The 25,598-nt window shown below is 42.9% G+C and overlaps 1 protein-coding gene across 4 annotated transcripts in view; it reads left to right on the forward strand.

The window, feature by feature from the left end:
- The first annotated feature begins 268 nt into the window (after positions 1–268).
- The window catches only part of Lyn (LYN proto-oncogene, Src family tyrosine kinase), a 115,344-nt gene continuing 90,014 nt past the window's right edge, over positions 269–25,598 (forward strand). For 2 of the 4 annotated variants that reach the window (XM_087551323.1, XM_087551324.1), the window contains exon 1: positions 269–509. The gene's annotated coding sequence lies outside the window, so the exon portion shown is untranslated. 4 annotated transcript variants of the gene reach the window in all.

Below are 25,598 nucleotides of genomic sequence, written 5' to 3' on the forward strand. Positions count from 1 at the left end.
GGAGAACGTTTTTCACGACCCTTGAGAACTCCCAGATCTTCCATGCAACCCTACGGGAGAATGCCGTTCCCGAGGCTGCCCCCACTCTCCCAACTTGCACGTTGGGTCTCCATAAGTCTGTTTGCTTGCAAAATCCTGCGCGACGGCCACACCAAATACCAAACCTTGGACAGGAACCAAACGGTCACTTCCCCGCCCTCCCAGCACAGTATGCAAATCCGAGCACCAGGAAGTAGCTGGGACCAGTCGGCCGAGCCCAGCGACAGCCAGTTCCTCTCCCACCGAGCCGGGCCTGGGAGCCTCCCGGCCAACGTTCTGCAGCTGGTAGCCTGCTGCAGGCTGGGCACTGTCCCCCGAGCAGTGTGCCCTTAAGTACTGGCTAAGCGTCCTACCACCCGGGCCCGCAGCTGCTTCCCAGGCGGGCCCCTCAGGGCTATCCCGTCGCGTGCGTAGCTTTGAACCGAAGTCACCGTGGAGTTCCGCCGCCCCGAAACTTCCACCGCGAGCGAGTGAGTCAAGGGCTTGAGCATAGGGTGGGTGTGTAGGGTGGACCGGGCAGGGACTGCGGCTGGGTCAGAGACCGGAGTACAGGTCGCTTTCTTGGCTCGGGACCCAGGGTTTCGGTGCAGCCACAGCGCCGGCGGCCGAGGTCTCGCACTGTTTCTTGGTGGCGCTGGCGCTCGCCCCGGGTGGTGATAGCATCCAGACTCCTTTAGCCTGGGGAGACTGTGACTCGCCGGGGCGATCGAGCGGAGACGCGGGGGCGGCGACTCCGCAGGTGTCCGCAGCGGAGCGGCGCGGAGGCGTGGAGGGAGGTGCGCGCGGGGTGGGCGCCCCTGGGTCCTTGGCGTCAGTCTCCCGCATGCCTGCTCTAGCTTCTCTTGCATGGTAGGGAAAGGGAGCGCGGTGCAGATTCTAGCGGCAGTCACTAGGGATCCAGTATCTAGTCTCCTGGCCGGACCCTGGGTCACCAAGGATGAGAAGGGGGGTTTGAACCCACACCCTCTCTAAGGCTGGCTGACGGCTGAAGTCCCTGGTGACTTGGGGCAAGGCGGTGACGTCGAACTGCTGCCATTGAGACTGGAGCTCAACCTCCCGCGGAGCTCGGCTTCTGTCAGCCGGCAGAGGAGTAGTCGGATGCCAAGAGGAAGCTAGAGTTATTTTAAGAATTCAGGGATGCCTTTCCTTCAAAATGGGGGAAGGGTGCATGCGACAGTTCCCACTCGCCTGCCTTATCTTGGCTGACTATAGTGGCTTCCCTATGTTGCTTGTGTAGTGTTTTTTCCAATAGTCCCGCTACTCTGGGAGCTTCTGGTCGTCTCTTCATTTCTTGGAGTACCCGCGTTTGTATTAATTATTATGGTAATCCGCCCAACTTCCTTGCTGCTCAGAATGCAGGTGGGAATCTAGGCCATGAAGTCTTTCAGTTCGTGTGTGACCGCGGATTATTAAAGTTCCTGGTTTGGGTTTCCTCCTGCTTGACAATGAACCTACTTCAGAGGTTTAGTACCCTGAAGGTCCTCGGACATTCTCCGTGTACAACTGATCCTCTATGAAAACGGAGGTCTTTGGTGGTTGGCAAGTTTGGTGATTTTTAAACTTGAGACCACATGTCTGAGGTGAGCTACCCAACTTTTGAAAATCTACTCAATAAATACTTGACAGGTGTGCTGCCCCAGAGGTCCCTCAGATCCCCTCAGTTCAAGAGACCCCCAAGGGGGCTGGGGATTTAGCTCAGTGGTAGAGCGCTTACCTAGGAAGCGCAAGGCCCTGGGTTCGGTCCCCAGCTCTGAAAAAAAAAAAAAAAAAGAGACCCCAAGACCTAACATGGACCCTTTGCTCAGCTAGCTGTAGGGGGTTTTCTCTCTGTGCAGTCAACACCCATAACGTGTTTTAGGGAAATAGGCTCTACCCTGTGGGGTGCAGGAGCTTCCTGAACCCTTCTTAAGTGAGAGGAAACTCTCCTCCCCCTAAGATTGCTGCCTTTCCAGGTCCTCATTTGGAGGAAGCAGGGTGATTTGGGGGTTTTGTTGTTGTTTTTAAAATTTGGCTCACAAGAGTCTTAGTGATAAGCTGTATGTAAGTGGAGTAACCTTCTGAGCCACTGAAGAGGACAGCAGACGTGAAGGAAGAGAGGTCAGGAGCCAGGAATACTGAGTTGCAGTGTAGGGACTATTTGCCAGAGCTGAACTTTTGGACCAGCTTCTTGGGCCATGGATTGAGTCAGCATTCCTCAGGGCAGCAGCAGTTACATTGGTGTCCATGTTCTTGGGCTTGTCATCCTGACAATGTCAATGCCAAGACAACAACATTATCTCTCTTGTTCCACACAAAGCCCTGGTTCCTGGTGCTTGATTAGTGCTCAGTGAAGATTACGAGGAAGGAGGAAAGAAGGCTGCCTGCTGGACACACTGAGCTGGGGCCTTCTGATTCCTCCTTCTGTCTTGGTTTCTGTAGCAAGGGTAGGACATTGTAGAATTGCACCAGAACCCTCCATGGAAATCTGGTTAGGACTGTTCTCTATGTGGCTTGGAGAAGGTAAGACAGTTTCTGTACAGGCAGTCACCCTAATGTATATTAGAGTCTTTGGGTGCTTTGTGATACTCCCATGGCCAGTGGTTTCCTTTTAGCAGAATAAAAAAAAAGGGTCCTGCACAGCTTTGCAAATCAGAGACTTTCAAGACCTAGTTCCTGCAGTGTTTGTGTTCAGAAATAAAGTACAGAAACATCCTAGGTTAGAGTTCGTTCTTATAGAAATCCTACTTGAAACCATATGATCATATATAAACCTGCACTGATGACAGAAATAGGAATGCAGTATGCACACGTGTGCAGCATAAGACTTTGTTACAGCTCGCTGGGACCAATGTGTCCTCGGATGCATAGATTAACACAGCATGGAAAAGCATTAACCGGGGACGGGTTAGCGGTGGGACCAGCCAGAGCCTTTCCGAGCAGCTCTTAGCAATGAAGATAATGCTTCATTTTACTTACTTATTTACTTGTGCATGACTTCGGAGGCTTTCTCCATGTTGACTTCATTTGGACGCCCTTGTGGTTCCCTACTAAATAAGCCAGGGCAGACATGAAAAAGAGATTCAGGAACTTGTCTCAGTTAAAAGGTTAAGTGGTCTTCGGATATTATAGGTATGTTTTTTCCTGCTTTGCCAGTAGTCAATTACTTAAAATAAACATATCACTTAATACGCATTTGAGAAAGAGAATTATGAAGGAGTTTTCTTTACTCATTTGGTAGCTATATATGTAAGTAGGTCTTCAGGAAGCCATCTTCGATATTTTCAGCAATGTTTCTCCTGAGGTGTGGACAGTCTGTAATAACTGCAATGGTGATAAACTTTATGTCAGCTGCAACTGACTTGGTTACAACACTTACTAGTCAACCAGAAATTTTCAAGGACTGTCAAAAGAATTCTCTCTGCCATCGCTAGAAATATCTTGTCCATGAACTCTACCAGCTCTCCGTGTTGTTAAAATAAGAACACCATTCACGACGAAAATAGAAAACCCATAAGACCCATGTAGAAGACCATGTGTCTAACTTTCTGGGTGTCTGCTGTGGGCAAGTCAGCATCTCGGGGTACGTGTGTGCTCATTGCTTCCTATCTTTTAATGAAGAGAAGGAAATAGAAGAGGAAGCTCCTTTTCCAGTCAGAAATACTGAAATACTGTCTAGTTTCCTGATGCTTAAATTGTGAAACTGAACTCTGTCGTCATTTCTAACATTGAAGTTCCCATTTGAGGGGAGACACTCAAGTGTAGAAAATGGGATATTAACTGAGGGATTAGAAGGTATGTAACAGGTCAGTGTCAAGACTTATGCCTTCTCCTTGTCTTGAGATAGCTAGAAGGACTTTCCTACAAGGTTGAAAAACAAGCTTACATTATTATATCAAATTCTGGCAAGTATGGCCTCCATAGTCCTAGTTCTTCATTCTTAGTCATTCGATCTTTTCTACATTTTGCACTGGCTTTTCACCCTTATCTTATTGGATAAGCCATTGACTTTGTTGTTTGCCATGAAACTGCTTCTTGAAAGTTGTGTTCACAGTCAGGACATAGTTCTCTGGAAGTCCTGCTGACTTTACTGTGTTTTATCAACTGTTGATGCCTTTCCAGGGTGACTCCTGCCATCTTACAAAGGCATTCCTCTCCCCATCATTGGCATGATGCTGGTAGATGAATTATGGGAAGAGATTAAACTTGTTCTCATTGTTGTATCCACAGACGCTGGTACCCACAATCACAGTTCATAAGGCTGAGGTCCCTAATTGGTATTGTTATGAATAGTGTCATATAAAACCACACAGATGAGAAAATCATAGTCATTTGTCTTGTTTTCAAGACCTGGTCTCAAAGGTCACAGACATACCTCAAACTTACCATGAAGCAGAGGATGAGCCTGGACTCCTCATATAGCTTACCTACCGTTAAGTGCAGGATTCCAGGTGTGTGACACCATACCTGGCTCACACATCAGTTTTGAGAGACAATTTCCTAAATGTCTCATTGACCACAAGGGAGCCTTCTTATGTGTGTAGCCTGGAATGTTTTCAGTTTGTTTTATTTTCTCCTCTACAGTTTATACTTCAAAGTCACTATTTCCCTTTGTGCTCAATCCTACCTTTTCATAAGCATCCAAAATGTCCCTGGTCACCTTTCTGACCCCAGGAAACCCTGATTGGAAGCTACTCTTGAATACACCTCCTCTATTTCCCTCCTCTTTCTGTACTAGTAAAACAGTTGTGGGGAAGCTATACTAACTTGAAAGAGATACTTCTGAGTGCAGAAAGTCCTCAGGGGAGACTGCAGAGGTGGATTGGTGTTCACTCTGGTTCCTGAAGTCCTCATGGCTACTTGGTGCTTGGGTTAAGTAGGTGCCCCACTCTTCCTGTAAGTGTTAACTCCCATGAGAGTGAGGGAATGGAGAAATGGGTCTCTGAGAGGCTCTCTGGAGAGGGAGGACTACTTCTGCTTTCCACGGGAAAGCTGTGTTGCTGAGAACAGAACTCAACCAGAGAAGCAAAAGGAAGTGATACCCTCCACACCCTGCACCATCCAGTCATTTGCTTGCGGGCCCCTCCCTTCAAACCACTCAGAATTGCCTTCCCCTTGGGGTTCCTTCTACCAGCCCTGCTTGGTCTGCAGGTTCATAGCCAGATTTCTTTGGAAGGAGACAAGGGGGATGAATAGAGGGTGGGAGGGAAAAAAGAGAGGGAGAGTGAACCAGAGGGAGGAAGGGTGCAGACTCTTCCCAAGCAAGACCTCCAGCAGGAAGATGTATATTTTGAAATATACAGTCTTGATTTTTCCAGCACCAGAAAGATGTACGTTTTGAAATTTCCCCTCGTGGAAATTCAAAGTAAGATTTTGGAATCTTTAAATGTTCTCACAATTCAAGATCTTGACTAAAGTAGTTTAAGGATTTTTTTAAAGCTCCTGAATTATATACAGTCTTTTGTTAAACTCTTCGAGTGCAGCGGTACTGTCTTACCTCCACAAGCACAATATCTCTTAAAAACATATTTAACTTATGCCTATAGCACATAAAAAACCAAGCAGACAAGCAAAAGGACATGAAAAATGACTGAGGAGCTTTTCTTTTGTACCAGAGTGGTTGGGAGTCCTCCTGAGCCCGCTTGGAGAGCTCTACTGGGCTTCAAGCCAGCAGAGATGAACTTGGGTCTGGCTGGAGATTTAGTAAAGAAATACAGATTCAGCTGGCTAGGGTGATACAGACCTATATAGTAGCTGCTATTCAAGAGGATGAGGCAGGAGGGTCATTTGAGCTCCGAAGTTTAAGGACAGCATAACTAAAACAATGAGATCCCATTTAAAAACCACACAATCCAAATCCACATTAAGGGGCATGTGTCCATGTAGTGTGTAGTTTTTGCTACATCCACTTTATGCTCCAGGCGGAAGGTGCTCCAGTCCTGCCCAGGTTCCCTTGGATCTGCAGATACACACACACACACACACACACACACACACACACACTTGTTTTTCAACCTGCCTTATGGCTCAATTGCTGGTCGCTTCTAATCTGCTGCTACTATGCCCTTCCCAATATTCTTAGCTCAGCACCATGAATCTGCCCTCAACTTTAATTGCTCAGTTACCTTCTTCTTGTTCAAGCAACCCAAAACCTCCCTCAGCTTTACTTGCATTTCTAACCTCTGCCTGGGGAAATGGCCTGTGACTGCTCAGCCTGAGATCTCAATGTGGCCGGTCTCCTTTTCTCCCTCCAAAGCATGGTGAAAATCTCCCTCTTCTTATGCATCTGCTAGCTTGCCTATGGAGACTTGGAACTCGATCCTCTTTCCTTCTGCCCAGCAATCGGCTCATGGTATCTTTATTGATCAATCAAGAACTAATTGGGGAACAGGACCTTAACATCAGCACCACCCACTACATTTTTATACAAAGGAATATGCCTCCAAATGTAAATGCCTCAAATAGCATTTGATTATGCTTCCTTACATAGCAAAATGCTCCCCATCCCCTTATCATGTGTTCGTGTGTGTGTGTGTGTGTGTGTGTGTGTGTGAGTGATTATGTAGGGAGGCCTGAGGTTGGGACTCCTTATTCACAGTTCTTTTATATCGTTATTTTAGGGCAGGGTCTCTCAGGCTAATCCAGAGCTCTCTAGTACAGCTAGTCAAGCTAGCCAGTGTCTTCAGGAATCCTGTCTGCCTTCTGAGACTGGGATCACATGTGTGTGGATTCTGTGGCCCCTTGTATCAGCTGCAAGTGTTTTAGCCATGGAGCCGTGCCCCCCCCCCCGCCCCCAGCCCAAAGGTGCTTTTTAAGAGCTGAATACAACTGAGGAATGCTGAGAGTAGGAATAGCCTTCCCTAGGGAAGAGCCCCTTAATTGTTTATGAAATATGAGCAGTAAGCCCTGAGATCAGATGCTTACAGATAACATTATACAAACTGAGCAAGTTACATTAATGTGTTTAGGAACACACACACACACACACACACACACACACGCACACGCACACGCACACGCACACGCACACGTACACACACACACACACACACACACACACACACGTGTAACAATTAAAGAGAAAGAGGCCATGAATTTGAGAGACTGCATGGGGCAATGCATGGTAGACATTAAATGGAGAAAAGGGAAGGAGGAAGTGGTGTAATTATAATTCCAAAAAATGATAAAAAATAAATTTTAAAACATTTGTAACTGATACATTAAAGTTGTATACATTTGTGAGGTACCCTGAGATGTTTTAATACTGGTATGTCTACATTCTATGTTTGTAGACTCTGTCCCTGACATAATTTGCATGTGGGATGTTCTTTAATGTATCTGTTTAAAGTGTCACTCCCAGCTTGGTGCTATGTGGAGGAAATGGGAATCCCCAGAAGAGGACATCACAAAAGGTCTCCAGGTCCTTTTTGCTGCACTCTTAGAAGCCATAGTCAGTTCTCAGACTTCCAGCTTCCTCCATTTTATTTCATAGTGTTGAGATGAGTGTGTTTTCTGTGCCACATTCTTCATCAACAATGTGCCTCTTTGTCATTGGCCCAAAGCATAGGGGCCACAGATTATGGGCTACTCCACTCCAAATTATATGCCAAAACAAGATGCTTCCTTTAATTAATAAATAATAATACTGATAATAATGATAGCTAAATACAAACTGAATATGATAACATTCCTTAAAAAATCATAGGTGGGAAATATCATTTATAACTCTATATATCTTTTTTTTTATTCTAGGTCTTCATAGTGTTTTTCTTTTTTGGGAGGATGAATGGGTGATGATTTATTTATTTATTTACTGTGGTTAAATCTAGGGCATTGTGCATAATAAGCAATCATTCTACCACCTGCCTATCTCTTCCAATTCTCATCCTTATTTTATTTCATCCTTATTTATTATGTATTTATTTGCGTGATACTGACAAGCATTCTACCACCAAGCCTAATTAGTCTCTGTCCCTTTAAAAGTACTCAGAGGACCTCCTTCATCCACCCCGGATGGGAGGAAACCCCGGGTGCAGAGCTCCAGTTCTTGCTTGGAGGATGGATGTAAAATGCCCAGGATGCTGTTAAATCCCACACACAAAGGGTAGCCTGCTGTGTTGTCTGCTCTGCTGTCCTGTGAGCCTGGAAAAATGAGGCTAACAAAGGGTGCTCTTTCATGACAAAACAGGACTAAAAGTACCCCAAATTAAGACGATGGGATACTTTTATATCTCAATAAATGCATTTTGGGTTAAAAATATGTTATTTTGAAAGTGACTCTCTAAGTTGCCCAGGCTGGCCTTAAATTGAACAGAATACACACAATTAACACATGGCAGTGCAAAGAACTGCAGACACAGTGACTGCAGGAGTTAGGGAAGCCAGGAGACTGGAGTGGCCTGCAGGCTGTTCATAAGGACTGGGCTGTTGTCCTTAGTGACCTGTGGATAATTGGTACCAGGACCACTCAAGGCTGTGTTTGTGTGTGACCTCACATACTCTCTGAAGTTCACGAACCCATCTCTAGATTACTTATGATACATAAAGCCATATAGAAAGAGTGAAAATACTTGTAACGTGATACTCCTTTTTAAAATTATTTATTATTTGATGTATGTGAGTACACTGCTGCTGTCTTCAGGCACACCAGAAGAGGGCATCAGATCCCATTACAGATGGTTGCGAGCCACCATGTGGTTGCTGGGAATTGAACTCCTGACATCTGGAAGAGCAGTCAGTGCTCTTAACCTCTGAGCCACCTCTCCAGACTCCTAGCAAAAGAAGTCTATACTTGTTCAGCAGTGGCATATTTTGTGACTATTTCTGTCAGGAGTTGGTTGAATCTGCAGACACGGAATCGTGGATATCAAGGCGGAGAGTAAGTGTGAGCGGTATCCCAGAAATGTAAACATGAAGGACATTTTCTCCTCTCCATCTTCCTTCTCTTCCCATCCTTCCCCTCTTTCCCTGCCTTCTACTCACCTCCCTCCCACCCCCTCTCTCTTTTCCTCCCTCCTCCCCTCTTTGCTTCTTCCCTTTGTTTCTTCTTTTTCTCTTGGAGACAAAGTCTTACAAGATACTCTAGGCTGATAGTTAGACTGCTGTCCCTTTCCCCCAGTTCTCCCATGTGCCGGGATGATAGGTTTGTGCCATTATGTCCTACTTTAGGAACAGTCCTAACTTACTTTTATTTTTTGTTATATATCTTGCTATATACTCTAGGCTAATCCTGCACTTGCTATGTAGCCCAGGCTGACCTTTCTGCCTCACCCTCCCGAGTTCTGGGTTTATATATGTGTGGCATCATGACTGGCCAGAGCATTTCTTTAGAAAGTTCTATGATGTTTGGTGATCCATTTAGCTAACTTTTCTGGAGTACCTCCTGGGAGCCCAGCTGGTATTGATGGAAATACAAAAGGAAGAGAGAGTGTAAAGAGGGAGACACACTGTGAATGACCAGGATTGGATCCTGAGGGAACATTGATCTAGCTCTGGCATTAGACTTTGTCCTAGAATCTTTAATAAGGCTTGGCAGGAAAGTCCCTGACTAAAAATGATGGACTTTTAAAGATGAAAGAGAATTTCTAGTAAGGAGCAGCCCCTTTAAGTCATAAGCAGCATCCTGACATGTTTTTATAAAGCATCTATCATCCATCTATCATCCATCTATCTATCATCTATCTATATATCTATCTATCATCTATGTATCTATCTATCATCTGTCTGTCTGTCTATCTATCTATCTATCTATCTATCTATCTATCTATCTATCTATCTATCTATGTTAAGACAGTGCTTCACTGTGTAACTCTGGCTGCCCTGAAACTCACTCTGTAGACCAGGCTGGCCTTGAACTCAAAGAGATCCGTCTGTCCTGTCTCTATCTCCTGAGTTCTGGGATTAAAGGCATGTGCCACCACTGGATGTAAAAAGGTATGTATGATATAGAATCAGGAGGCAGCTAGCACTTCCATAGCTCTAGAGATGGGTAAGTAACTGAAAGACTCAAAGCTAGAAAATAATATCCGTTGTTGCTTGTTATGAGAACTGTAGACTTCACCTGGGATCCTCAAGTGGATATATGATAGCCATGCTAACTACTCCAAGTAATGTTGGCCTTGTCCAAATGTTTGTCTACATGCCATTTGAATAAGAGTTCTAAATTTTGGGGCAGTCACCAATCTTTGCCATTCAGTTTATGGAGAAACTATTGTGACAAAACAATCTGGGACCAGTTCTATAATATATAGCTTGCTAAGAGCATCGCCACAACTGGGTACAATATTTGGTTAAAACTAAGCAACCACTTGCATAATTAGGTGCAGTGTATTGAGTGCCCACAACAACTACTACCTGTGAGATTCTGTTCGTCTTCAACTAGAATAGAGTTTAGAGTGTCACCCTGATGACTCTGGGGCTGACCCTTCCTAGCTGTGGTTTGCTGGAAATTTACTGGCCATGCTCTGGGAACTTATATTAAACCTTGAAGATTGGTGGTAAGAGGTCCACGTTGTGATAAATTCCAAACTGGATTTGAAACATAGAGCTAATGGTTATAAGTGTTAGTGAAACAGGAGAAAGGTTTCCCAGTATGGCTACTCAGAAGCAAAAAACAAAACCAAAGAAAATAAAACCAAGGAGAAAAGAAACTGATGGCCAGGATGTGGAGAAACTGGAGCCCTTAAGCATTCATATTGGGCAATTCAAATGGGGCAGCCATTGAAGGCAGTTCCTCAAGAAATGACACAGCAATCCCACATTTGGGTGTACACCCAAAAGTGGATCTCTTGAGTGATGTATGTCCACCCATGCTCGGTGCAGGGTAATTTAGAATAACCAAACAGCAAGGAGAAGTGTGCTGTATGTACAGTAGGCTATTTAGCCTAAAAGGGTTCTGGCCCTTGATATAACATGAATGAACCCTGAGGATGTTTTCAGAGTGAAACAGGCCAGTTACCAAAGGAAAAAGTACTGTGTGATTGCTCTTATGTTCATGGACTAGTCAATCCACCATGGGTAAATCAATAATTAGGATGGTAGCTTCTAGGGGCTCTGAGGAGGTGGGGATGAGGAGATATTGTTTAATAGGCACAGAACTTCAATTTTTCAAGATGAAAATGGTTCTGAAGATAGATAATAGCAATATCTGTACCACTGAGCTACAGCCTTAAAATAGTTCAGGGGTAAATTTTATACTGTGTATATTTTTGCTGAAAATTCTAAAGAATGATTTTTAAAGTTTATGTGCAGGAATTTGCACTGAGAGTGGTCTTGAGGATACATCACTGAGTTTGATAAATGATCTTTCTCCTGACTCAGGCTTGCCTATCAAGCTGGCTGGTGTGTCTGTCTTTGTTGTCTTAGGGTTTCTATTAGTGTAATAATTTAAAAAAATGACCAAAATTAACTTAGAGAGGGAAGGGTTTGTCTTCTTTGTACACTTCTGTATGGCAGCCCATTATCAAAGGAAGTTAGAGCAAGAACTCAAGGCAGGAACTGAAGCAGAGGTCATGGAAGATTGCTGCTTACTGGCTTGCTCTCCATGGCTTAGTCAGCCTGCTCTCTCAGGCCATGTAGGACCACCTGCCCAGGGATGTCACTGTCTACAGTGAGCTACGTCCTCCCATGACAAGCATTAGTCAAGGCAATATTCTCACAGACTTGTCAACAGACCAATGTTTTGGAGGCATTTTCTCAAAAAGCCCTTCTTTTCAGATATATCTTGGCTTGTGCCAAGTTGACCCAAACCAGCCACCACAGTGGGACACTTGATCACCTCATTCAGTGTAAGTCCCTGCAGATTTCTGATGAAGTAGGATAATGAGGAAGGTTTACTATGATAGAGCTTACGCTGTAGAAGGTAAGGAGAAAGGTTTTTTCCGTTTCCTTTTTAAAACAATCCAGCTTGCCTTCAGGGGCTCACCTGTTAAATAGAGTCTCAGTCCTTAGAGGTTTGTCAGGGGTTTCCCTAGAGAACCCTGTAGAGTTCATCAGGTTAATGGCTTCTAAAGGTACTTTCTGATCTAATGATTCTGCTGTTTCTCATTGATTCCATTTCCTTCTCTCCGGTAAGCCTTCTACTACTGAGCTACATCCACAGCTCGAAAGAATGTGTAAATGCATACTTATTGTTTATTTGTTTATGTGGATGTTCACATGAGAGGGTGCATTGGGAGGAGCTCCTATGCACATCCGTGTACATGCGGAGGTCAGAGGTAGATGCCAGGTGCTTTCTTCAACCGTTCCATCTTCTTTTAAGACAGAGTCTCATTGTGCCTGGAGCTTATAGCTTCTGCTAGAATGGCTAGTCAAGGGTCTTCTTGTCTCTGTTTTCTCAAATTAGGATTTCACGGAGGTGTCACCTCACCTGCTTTTTTTCTTATAGGTGCTACGAGTATGAGCTCAGATTCTTAAGAATGTACAGAAAGATATGTCCCCAACCCCCTTGAAAGAATATCCCTGTTGGAAGTCTTCCTCATAGACTTCGGGGAGCAGGGGGTTTAGGGTGGAGCATCTTATGTTCAGTGACGCTGTGTAGAAAAGTACAGAAAGAGGTGTCTGGTGCAGTGCAAGCTTTGGGGCAATGACAACCTGACCAAGGAGCAGTCATGTTGGCATGGGGCTGCCCATCCCCACACAGGACTGCCTATCCATCACAGGGCTATCTCACAGGCATCCCCCTTCCTGCCTCTCCTTTTAGTCAGTTTCCAAGGCAGGGAGATTTTTAACAACACAGTGTTAAAGGACTGAAAAGCAAAACCAAGCCAGTTGGTCTCACACATAAACAGGTTTTCACACCGTGTGTCTGGCTGATGCCATAATGTCCGCCTGTTGGGCTTACTGCCATTTGAGGAGAGAGCAGGTCTTGTTCTGTTGTACACTCTGTCTGTGCAGTTGTATTCCTCACACCTCAGTTTGATCTGAGCCTTATTTAAATACTGTTAATGTATCTGTTAACTAGGAATGTTAGTCAGCACCGGCTGTGTATACATAGGTTGTTCTCCTACCTAGTTCTCACAGTGAGGCTAATTCCCAGATGCAGATGTGCCAGTAAGACTGGGTTTTACAGACTCACTGACATCAGGCATTCTGTGCATGACATAGCGCCCATGTCTGCACCACCCTTTGAAGCTCTGTGGATTCAGAAATTCTCTTCTGAGGTCAAATCGGATCCATATTCTGATGTCAAGGACTACAACATCTTTGTTACTGGCTGTTTGGTTTCTGTGTGGGCTACTTTGCATATTTGATTTCATTGGGGGGCAGGGAGCATAATGTAACCTGTGAAATTTGTGAATCCAAGAAGCCGTGCTTTATTTATTCATCATTCAGAAAACATTTCTTGGATGCTCAGCGCTCATAAATATGCATGTGACTGGCTGGCAGTTATAGCTACCGCTTCTCAAAAGCAGAGTTGTTCCATATATAAAGCCACGCCTCCACACCCTTGCCTCTGTATCTTCAATTTGTACCCAAATTTGGATCGAAAATATTTCTTAAAATTTGCACCGGTCAAAGCAATTACAGCTCTTTTGGTTGTTATCCCCTGAATAACACAGTGTAACAGCTACTTACACAGCACTTATAATGTATTAGGTATCGTAAATAATCCAGAGATGATCTCAAGTATGGAATAAACGGGAGTAGATTGTATGCAAATGCTACACTATTTTATATAACAAAATTTGAGCAACTATAGGCTTTATACATTGCTGTCCCACTGATATTGAAAGACAGCTGTACTGGGAAAATTAAAGCGTTTCTAAAAATCGAATGAAAAGACTAGATTTTTATTTCAAATAAAATATGGGCATGCCAGGCAGTGGGGTTGTGGGGAAGCTATTTTGGCTGTGACAGCCTGCAGGGATGCTGAGCCTCTGAGTGGACAGCTCACAGCCCTTGACTTCAGTTCATTTCTCCTCACTAGAGAGGCCGATGTTCAGCATCTCCATTCCAACTGCCAGTGCCTGTTGGCAACCACAGGTGCTGCCAAGGACCGAGCAAGGAGTGAGTCCTTGGAAGAGAGGGGAGTGTGGGACCCAAGAGCCGGAGTAGCACAGCATGATTTCCGTGATTTCCGAGGGAGGAAGTGAAGCCTCGACTGCATTTCAGGAAGACAGCAGAAACAGCAGCTGAAATGGACTCCTGCTTATCTTGGCAAAGACTGTAGGACGTGGACCAGTACCAAGATAAACTGTGATAAATGTCCATTGTCACGAGAGTGTGTGATGTCACAGCTGAGAATCAGGGACTGGAGTGAGGCGCTCAATATTCCAATGTTAAAATATTGGCTAATATTTCTCTAACTCTCCTGACTCCATTTTCTGTCATATAAAATAGTACTAATTGCTATTCCATCTACTTGTTTAGAAAATGAAATGAAACTAGGTGAGCTTCATCTTATTGTGACAAAGTACCCAAAGTATCAAACTTAAACACAGAAAATATGACTTTACTTCCTGGATTTGGAGGTTTTAGGCCAAGATCTAGTGATGTCATAGCTTGGGACTCCGAGGAAGCTGTATAGCATAAGGGAATGCATGATAGACCGAGTCAGCCACACCTCATGAGCCAAGCAACAAAGAGAAAGGAAGAAACATTGTCTTATGATTCCCATATGACTTGACCTCGTGGAAGGCTCAACCACATAAAGATCTGTACAGCACATTTCAATATCACCACCCTGGGAGTGAGGGCCTTTGGGGGACACTCATCTGAACTGTACTAATTCCTGGGAGTTTTCTGAGGACTCTTAACTTACTACAAACATTTGGGTCTTGATTGATTGGTTGGTTTGTCAGTTGTTCTGTCTGTCTGAAGATAGGCTGTGTGCTGCCTAAAGTGTTTTAGAATTCTTGGGCTTAAGCAATCCTCTTGCTTCAGTCTCTCAGGTACATTACACCATGTTTGGCCAGGTGGCTGTGGTTTGATTGAACTATAGTATCCCCAGGCTTTTGTCAGTTATAACATTTCCCCCAGCTACCCCCTAGCCATGTCACCTTGCCCTGCCTTGCATTTTTACATCATAACCATCCTATTTGAGAAATTGAGATCTGTGTACTCAAAGTGAAATTCACTTTTAAAATGTTAGGGCAGGTTTGGAGGGATGATTAGGTTTATAAAATGTTTGCTGAGAAAGCATGAGGAACTAAATTCACATCCCCAGAACCCAAACTGGCCTGCCATTGCACATCTTCAATGGAGAAAGAAAAGGACCCTGGGATTCACAGACCAGCCATCCTAGCTAGGCAGTGATCTCCACGTCCTGTGAGAAGAGGAAGAAAGGAGGACACCTAATGTCAAAAACTGGTTTCAATGGGTATATGCACATGCACCAGTCCACAGACATAAACTGATATGAGCTTGTATACATGTCCTTGTATACAACCCCTAATCCCCCATCCGTGCACACACCCCCCACACACACAAGGGAGGAAGGGGGCACAGGAGATGGGCTAAGGAAAAATTAGAGATCTGGGTATATGTGCTGTATATGGGAGTCAATGAAGTTTTTTATTCTCCTTCCACATTATGTGGCTTTTGGGACTCAAACTCAGGTTGCCAGGCTTGTGGTGCAATCACCTTTTCCCTACTTAGCTACCTTGTAGGCCCTTCTTTCTTTTTTGAAAGAGTCTCACATGCTGGCCATTAACTCAGGGTACTTCTGCCTTTTATTCTTGGATGACTCTCAAGCATTGTGTGAAGGGGATAGGAGGTTTTCTGGGTTTTGTTCTGTTTTTCGTTTTGTTTTCCACATTGCATAAACACACACACACACACACACACACACACACACACACACCTTGCCTAATATAGCAAAGGTACACTCCTAGGCTCTTCCCCTCTATTTAAAGTGGCTAAATGGAGAACCCGTACTTCATCAAACAATTGTCTTTATGTTAGTTTAAGGGCCACATAGATTCTCTGAGTGAATACTGACCTTAGCCAAAGTTTTTCCTCACAAAGTGGTAAGGAACAATCATCAGTACATTAAAGTGTATTTGAGGTACCCCATGGGGGAGAGAGCTGGATTCTCAGACTTACAGACACTCCTGAAAGCTCATTAGACACAACTACTCCTGCCCACATTCCTAACCCAAGAGGAATCCAATTAGTGTCCTCTGTGGCCTCTGGGCACAGGAACCTAGGAGCAATCAGTGGTAGGACCCTTCAGGTTTCTGCCTGCTCCAAGAGCTGAAAGTCAGTCACCAGGAGTGCTGACACACCTGAGAGCAGAGGGAAAACAAACTCTTCTGCTCCAAGCAACCCTCCTGAAGGCTTCAGGACACACAAACGCAGGAGCAGCTCTCTGTTCCCAGATCCAGCAGAAAGAAAACAGGTGTACAGGAGTGCTGACACAAAGACTTAAAAGAAGGTAAAGTCACTGTCAGAGACAGTAAGAGGAGCTAACACCAGAGACAAACTGATGGTGAGAGGCAAGCACAGGAACCTAAGCAACAGAAACCAAGACTACTTGGCATCATCAGAGTCCAGTTCTCCCACCAAAACAAATTCTGGATGTCCAAACACACTGGAAAGACCAAATTTGGATTTAAAATCACATCTCATGATGATGATAGAGGATTTTAAGAAGTATATTAATAACTCCCTTAAAGAAATACAGGACAATACAGGTAAACAAGTAGAAGTCCTTAAAGAGGAAACACAAAAATCCCTTAAAAAAATTACAGAAAACATAACCACACAGTGGAAGGACTTGAAGAAAACCATCCAAGATTTGAAAATGGAAATAGAAATAATAAAGAAAGCACAAAAAGAGAAAACCCTGGAGATAGAAAACCTAGGGAAGTGATCAAAAATCATGGATGAAAGTGTCACCAACAGAATACAAGAGATAGAAGACAGAATCTCAGGGGCAGAAGAAACCATAGAAAATATTGACACAACCATCAAAGATAATGTAAAATGCAAAAAGCTCCTAATACAAAACATCCAGGAAATCAAGGACACAATGAGAACATCAAGTCTAAGAATAATAGGTATAGAAGAGAGTTAAGATTCCCAATTTAAAGGACCAGTAAATATCTTCAACAAAATTATAGAAGAAAACTTACCTAACCTAAAGAAAGAGATGCCCATAAGCATACAGGAAGCCTACAGAACTCCAAATAGAATGGACCAGAAAAACATTTCTCCTGTCACATAATAGTCAAAACACCAAACGAACAAAACAAAGAAAGAATATTAAAAGCAATAAGGGAGAAAAAATCAAGTAACATATAAAGGCAGACCTATCAGAATTATACCAGATTCTCACCAGAGACTATGAAAGACAAAATATCCTGGGCGATGTCATGAAGACCCTAAGAGAACACAAATGTCAGCCCAGGCTACTATATCCAGCAAAACTCTCAATTAACATAGATATTCCAAGACATTCCATGATATTCCATGACAAAAAGCAAATTTATACAATATCTTTGTACAAATCCAGCCCTACAAAAGATAATAGAAGGAAAACTCCAACACAAGGAAGGAAACTACACCCTAGAAAAACAAGAAAGCAATCTCATTACAACAAAAACCAAAGAAGAGAGACACACAAACATAATTCCACATCTAACAACAAAAATAACAGGAAACAACAATCCTTGTTCCTTAATATGTCTTAGCATCAATGGTCTCAATTCCTCAATAAAGAGACATAGACTAATAGACTGGATGTGTAAAGAGGACCCAGCATTTTGCTGCATACAGGAAACACACCTCAGAGACAAAGACAGACACTACCTCAGAGTAAATGGCTAGAAATCAACTTTCCAAGCAAATGGTCTGAAGAAACAAGCTGGGATACCCATTCTAATAGCAAGTAAAAACAACTTTCAACCAAAAGTCATCAAAAAAGATAAGGAAGGACGCTTCGTATTCATCAAAGGAAAAACCCACCAGGATGAACTCTCAATCCTGAATACCTATGCTCCAAGTTCAAGGGCACCTACGTTCATAAAATAAACATTTCTAAAGCTCAAAGCACACACTGAACCTCACACAATAATAGTGAGAGATTTCAACACCACTCTCATAATGAACAGATCATGGAAACAGAAACTAAACAGAGACATAGAGAAACTAACAGAAGTTATAAACCAAATGGATTTAACAGACATTTATATAACATTCCATTCTACAACAAAAGAATATACCTTCTTCTTAGGACCTCAGGGTAGCTTCTCCAAAATTGATCATATAATCAGTCACAAAACAGACCTCAACAGATAAAAGAAGATTGAAATAACCCCATGCATCATATCAGATCACCACAATCTAAGGCTGGTCTTCAGTAACAACAATAACGACAGAAAGCCTACATATACGTGGAAATTGAACTATGCTCTACTCAATGATAACCTGGTCAAGGAAGAAATAAAGAAAGAAATTAAAGACTTTTTAGAATTTAATGACAAGGAAGGCACAACATACCCAAACTTATGGGACACAATGAAAGCTGTGCTAAGGGGGAAACTCATAGTTCTGAGTGTCTGCAGAAAGAAACAGGAGAAAGCATATGTCAGCAGCTTGACAGCACACCTAAAAGCTCTAGAACAAAAAGAAACAAATACACACAAGAGGAGTAGAAGGCAGGAAATAATCAAACTCAGGGCTGAAGTCAACCCAGTAGAAACAGAAAGAACTATACAAAGAATCAACAAAACCAGGAGCTGTTCTTTGAGAAAATCCCCACGATAGATAAACCCTTAGCCAGACTAACGAGAGGTCACAGAGAGTGTATCCAAATTAACAAAACCAGAAAAGAAAAGAGAGACATAAAAACAGAATATGAGGAAATTCAAAAAAATACCAGATCCTACTACGAAAGCATCTACTCAACAAAACTGGAAAATTGGGATGAAATGGAAAATTTGCTAGACAGATACCAGGTACCAAAGTTAAATCAGGATCAGATAAACCATCTAAACAACCCCCTAACTCCTAAAGAAATGGAAGCAGTTATTAAAAGTCTCCCAATCAAAAAAAAAAAAAAATCCCAGGATCAGATGGGTTTCTGCAGAATTCCATCAGACCTTCATAGAAGACCTCATAACAATACTGTCCAAACTATTCCACAAAATAGAAACAGATGGAGCACTACCCAATTCCTTGAATGAAGCCACAATTATACTTTAACCTAAATGACACAAAGACCCAACAAAGAAAGAGAACTTCAGACCAATTTCGCTTGTGAATATTGATGCAAAAATACTCAATAAAATTCTCACAAACCAAATCCAAGAACACATCAAAACAGTCATCCACCATGATCAAGATGCAGGGATGGTTCAATATATGGAAATCCATCAATGTAATCCACTATATAAACTAACTCAAAGGAAAAAAAAACCACTTGATCATCTCATTAGATGCTGAGTGGTCATTTGACAAAATTCAACATCCTTTCATGTTAAAAGTCTTAGAAAGGTCAGGAAGTCAAGGCCCATACCTAAACATAGTAAAAGCCATATACAGCAAACCAGTAGTCAACATCAAACTAAATGGAGAGAAACTTGAAGCAATCCCACTTAAAATCAGGAACGAAACAAGGCTGCCCACTCTCCCTATTTATTCAATATCATACTCAAAGTTCTAGCCAGAGCTATCAGACAACAAAAAGAGGTCAAAGGGATACAAATTGCAAAGGGAGAAGTCAAAATAGCACTATTTGCAGATGATATGATAGTATACTTAAGTGACCCCAAAAGTTCCACCAGAGAACTACTAAACCTGATAAACAACTTCGGCAAAGTGGCTCAGTATAAAGTTAACTCAAACAAATCAGTAGCTTTCCTCTACTCAAAGGATAACCAGGCTAAGAAAGAAATTAGGGAAATGACATCCTTCACTATAGTCACAAATAACATAAAATCCCTCTAATCAAGCAAGTGAAAGATCTGTATGACAAGAACTTCAAGTCTCTGAAGAAAGAAATTGGAGAAGATCTCAGAAGATAGAAAGAACTCTCATGCTCATGGATTGGCAGGATTAATATAGTAAAAATGGTCATTTTGCCAAAAACAATACACAGATTCAATGCAACTTATCAAAATTCCAACTCAATTTTCGTAGAATTAGAAAGAGCAATTTGCAAATTCATTTGAAATAACAAAAAACTCAGGTTAGCTAAAATATCCTGAACAATAAAAGAACTTCTGGGGGAATCACCATCCCTGACCTCAAGCAGTATTACAGAGTAATAGTGATAAAAACTCTATGGTACTGGTACAGAGACAGACAGGTAGATCAGAGGAATAAAATTAAAGACCCAGAAATGCACCAACACATGTAGGGCCACTTGATCTTTGACAAAGGAGCTAAAACCATCTAGTGTAAAAAAGAAAGCATTGTCAACAAATGGTGCTTGTTCAATTGGAGGTCAGCATGTAGAAGAATGCAAATAGGTCCATTCTTTATTATCCTGTACAAAGCTCAAGTCCAAGTGGATCAAAGACCTCCACATCAAACCAGATACACTCAAACTAACAGAAGAAAAAGTGGGGAAGAGTCTGGAACACATGGGCACTGGGGAAAATTTCCTGAACAAAACACCAATGACTTATGCCCTAAGATCAAAGATCAACAAATGGGACCTCATAAAACTGTAAAGCTTTTGTAAGACAAGGGACACTGTCATTAGGACAAAAATGCAACCAGCTGATTGGGAAAAGATCTTTACCAATCCTACATCTGATAAAGGGCTAATATCCAATATATACAAAGAACTCAAGAAGCTAAAAATTCCAGACAGTCAAATAACCCTATTTAAAAAATGGGGTACAGAGCTAAACAAAGATTTCTCAGCCGAGGAATATCGAATGGCTGAGAAGCACCTAAAGAAACGTTCAACATCCTTAATCATCAGGGAAATGCAAATCAAAACAACCCTGAGATTCCACCTCACACCAGTGAGAATGGCTAAGATCAAAAATTCAGGTGACAGCAGATGCTGGCGAGGATGTGGAGAAAGAGGAACACTCCTCCATTGTTGGTGGGATTGCAGACTGGTACAACCATTCTGGAAATCAGTCTGGAGGTTCCTCAGAAAATTGGACATTGCACTACCTGAGGACCCAGCTATACCATTACTGGGCATATACCCAAAAGATGCCCCAACAGATAAAAAAGACACGTGCTCCACTATGTTCATAGCAGCCTTATTTATAATAGCCAGAAGCTGGAACAAACCCAGATGCCCCTCAACAGAGGAATGGATACAGAAAATGTGGTTCATCTACACAGTGGAGTACTACTCAGCTATCAAAAAGAATAACTTCATGAAATTCAGTCAAATGGATGGAACTAGAAAATATCCTTCTGTGCGGTAACCCAATCTCTCTCTCTCTCTCTCTCTCTCTCTCTCTCTCTCTCTCTCTCTCTCTCTCTCTCTCTCTCTCACACACACACACACACACACACAATACACACATGGTATGCCCTCTCTGATACATGGATATTAATGCAAAAGCTTGAGTTACCCAAGATACAATCCACAGACCACATGAAGCTCTTGAAGTAGGCCAACCAATGTGTGGATGCTTCTGTCCTTCTTAAAAGGGGAATCAAAAATATTCATGGAAGGGGATATGGGACAAAGTTTTGAGTAGAGACTGAGGGAATGGCCATTCATAGCCTGCCCCACCTGGGAATCCAGCCCATATATGTACAGCCACCAAGCCTAAACAATATTGCTGATGCCAAGAAGTGCATGCTGACAGGAGCCTGATATAGCTGTCTCCTGAGAGTTTAAGCCAGAGCCTGACAAATACAGAGGCAAATGCTAGCAACAAAGCTTTGAACTGAGAATGGGATCCCTGTTGAAGGAATTAGTGAAAAGATTGAAAGAGCTGAAGGGGTTTGCAACCCAATTAGAACAGCAATATCAACCAATCAAAGCTCCCAGGGACTAAACCACTACCCAAAGAGTACACATGGACAGACCCATGGCTCCAACTGCATATGTAGCAGAGGATGGCCAACTGCATATGTAGCAGAGGATGGCCTTGTTGGACACCAATAGAAGGAGAAGCCCTTGGTCCTTTCAATGCTAGGCCCCTCACAGTAGAGAAATGTCAGGGTGGGGAGGCAGGAAGGGGGGTCGTTGGGGCGGGGGAACACATTTATAGAAGTGGGGAAGGGGGACGGAAGAGGGGGCTTATAGACAGGAAACTGGCAAAGGGAATAATATTTGAAAGGTAAATAAAAAGTGTATTTTTTAAAAGTGTATTTGAGCCAGCCATGGTGGTACACTCAGATCTGAGTTTAAGGTTACCCTGGTTTACAGAGCTAGTTTCAGAGAAGCCAGGGCTCCACAGAGAAACCCTGTCTCAAAAAGATAAAATTAAACCAACCAACCAAAAAATAATAAATAAAAACAAAAAACAAAAAGCCCTTTGCTTCATTTGATTCTTTTTGATGTTATGAAAAAAATCAGATTTTATATGCAGGAAAGTAATGTTTTTCTATTATTTCTTTTAAGCCTATTTATTTTCTGTGTACTGTCATTTTGGCTGCATACATGTCTGTGCACTGCTTATGTGCCTGGTGACGAAGGAGACCAGAATAGCACACTATATTCCCTGATTGTGGAGTTAGCACCATGTGTGTGCTAGGAATTGAACATTGTGTCTTATGGAAAAGCAGCCAGTGCATCTAACAGCTGAGCCATCTGACTAGCCCCTCTACTGTGTCTTAGCCTCTCGGCTACAAGTAAAGAACAGTTTAGGTGTTCATCTGAGTGACCATTTAGGACCAGAGTGCTCTGGAATTTGTTTTTCAGTCTTTGAAATATATGTGATACCTATGAAATACCTTAGCTATGGGTTCTAAGCCTGCACATGAAACCCATTATGTTTGATGTGTGCCTTATATACCCTGGAGGCTCGGTGGGCCTGTGTTTTGACTGCAAGCAATTACATGAGATCAGGGCTTTTTCTTCTTGTGGCTTTTATTGGTGTGTGAATATTTCAGATTTTGGAGTACTTCAGGTTTCCACTTTTTTTTTTTATTAGAAACATTCATTACCCTGTTCATGCTTCTTAAAATGTCATGAAACTACAGAGAAAGCCCAAGTTCTTTTCTCCATGTAAATAGGCATCAGGCTTCCTATGAGGTGGTTCCTGGGAACTTGACTGTAAAGATCCTGGTAGCTGGACACATTTGGCTTGTATTTCCTTCTCGTTTATTCTCCATTATTCTTCAACTCTGATATCCCTTGATTTAAATGGAAAACCCATGGCTTCCTAACACTCCAAAATACTCAGTTTACTGAAAAGGCATACAGTACTCTAAACCTTTAAAACAACCTTTAAAACAGTTTTATCTTTAATTATGTGTGTATGTGTCTTGAGTTTAGGGAGTTTGGGCTGCTAGTGAGCTGCCTGACATGGGTTAGGAAATGCTGGGGTCCCTTGCAAGAACAGTAAGTGCTTTTACCCATTGAAACATCTCTCCAGCTGCCCAAAATAGCTTTTTATCGTCGATGTGTTCATTACTGCTCTTATTGCCATGATAAAATACTCAGGGGCACAACTTAAGGAAGAGATGGTTTAACTTGCCCCACAGTTAGCCTGCCCACTGTGAGGGGAAGGGTGTGGCTGGGAGGGAGTGAGGGAGTGAGGGAACTCTGGTTGTGATGGATGAATGCTTTCCTCCACTTCCCCTTTTCATTCAGTTCAGCACTGCAGCACATGGAGAGACCTTCTCACAGACAGAGAAGGTCTTCTCTCCTCAATCAAGCCTCTGGTAACTCCCTCCCTGGGGTGTGTTACCTGGGTGATTCTTAAAATCTGTCAACTTGTTGACCATCGTAATCAGCAAATAGTTATTTTACTTTTGAAAAGAATAACAAAAGAAGAATATAGACTTGATGCTAAGAAATAGCAATATTTTTCCTGGCTTTGTTCCTTCAGTCAACTTTTACATTGTTTTATATAAGCCAGGTGTGATGGCTCTTGTCTTACCTGTAGGTCAAGACTTAAAGATCCCTTGAGCCTGGAAAACTCCAGGCAAATGCTTTCAATGATTTGTTCACAGGCTCTGGTGTTTTTCAAATTGAACTATTTCTATTGTAACTCACTTAACTTTGCAGACTTTGGGGGTCCGATTTATATTGCAGTTTCTGGAAACCTTGTTGGGAGCATGGGGAAAACTCTTACCATGTCCTCCATTAAGCCAATTAAGTCTCTTGTCTCTTGATCGCCCTCATCCTTTAAGATGGCTGTGCGGCCTACCTCAGAACAAATACCACTAGGAGGGAGCCTTGCAGGAGAAACCAAGTTTTCAGTTCTTATGTGATGTTGGACATGGAACCCAGGGTTCATTCTCTACTTTGGAGCAATGCCCTCTGTCGCAAACTTAACTCTGAAGGCTATGCTATGATCACCTTCTTTTGCCACATTCTATTGTACACTCCTGCAGTGAAGATGATGGCACCGATGTCCCTCCCAGGTTTCCTTTAGGGAAGGTATTGGTGAGCTTTGGGTTCCCCACCTAAGTAACAGACTGGTCCACAGTTTCTTGGGGTTCTCACGGGATACAGTGAGGACTGCATGATGGGTCTTCAAAGCCCTTTTCTTCTCCACAGGCAGCACCAGGGAGGTCTACTAGATAGGTACACACCCATCTCAGGACCCGGTTCCACAGTCGGAGGCACAAATCCTCACTATCGGAGACATAGCATTAGGCAAGCCACTGTCCCACATCTTCTGTAGCCACAAGAGATTTGGTAATTAATGATAGAAGTTCATTTTGAAGTTTTTCTGTGGATATGTCCAAGCATAAGAGAGGTTAGATAAACATTCACTTTTGTTTTTTGTTGAAACTAGAAACTAGTAATTATTTAGACCACAGAAGTTTTGGACTGGGCTTTTTTCTGTATAGTCTGGCACTAATTTTTTTTTTTTTTGTTTTTGAGCCAAGGTCTTGCTATGTTGCCTGGGCCTCTCTCAAATTCCTTGAAGTAGCTGGAACCTCATGCACATGCCACTGTGCTTGAGTGTTATTTATTTTTTAATACTGGGACTTGAACCTAGGTCCTCATGCACGCTAGGCAAACACTCTAATTTATATAACTGGTCTAACCCTCATCATCGCAAAATTTCTTTCTTCTATCTCTTTCTTTCTTTCTTTCTTCCCTCCTTCCTTCCTTCCTTCCTTCCTCCCTTCCTTCCTTCATTTCTTTAAGTGCAGGCTCTTACCCTATAAGGCCAGGCTAGCCTTGACCTCCTGATCCTCTTCCCCACTCCCTATGTCTCACATCTTCCTCATTTGCACAAAATAAAGCCCTTTGCAAGGACCGTAGTGATCTGCACCCAGATGCATGCTTTGACTTGAACCACCATTGTATTTTGAAATGTTTGCTAAAGGGAGAGAATGTTTGGACAAACCGAAGACGGACAAGGGAGACACTCACACCAGGGTGATTTGTTTCCCTGCGTTGTTTAGTCTCTCTAGGAAGTGGAAGAAACTTCCTGGCTCTTAGTTCCTCGCATACTTCCCAGGGGACCTGAACCCCGCTGAGGGTGCCTCCCTCAGCTGATGGAGAGATGCGTGCAAAGTCAAGGCAAAGCTCT

Source organism: Rattus norvegicus, chromosome 5 (genome assembly GCF_021556685.1).
Source record: "Rattus norvegicus strain SHRSP/BbbUtx chromosome 5, alternate assembly SHRSP_T2T, whole genome shotgun sequence".
NCBI lineage: Eukaryota > Metazoa > Chordata > Mammalia > Rodentia > Muridae > Rattus > Rattus norvegicus.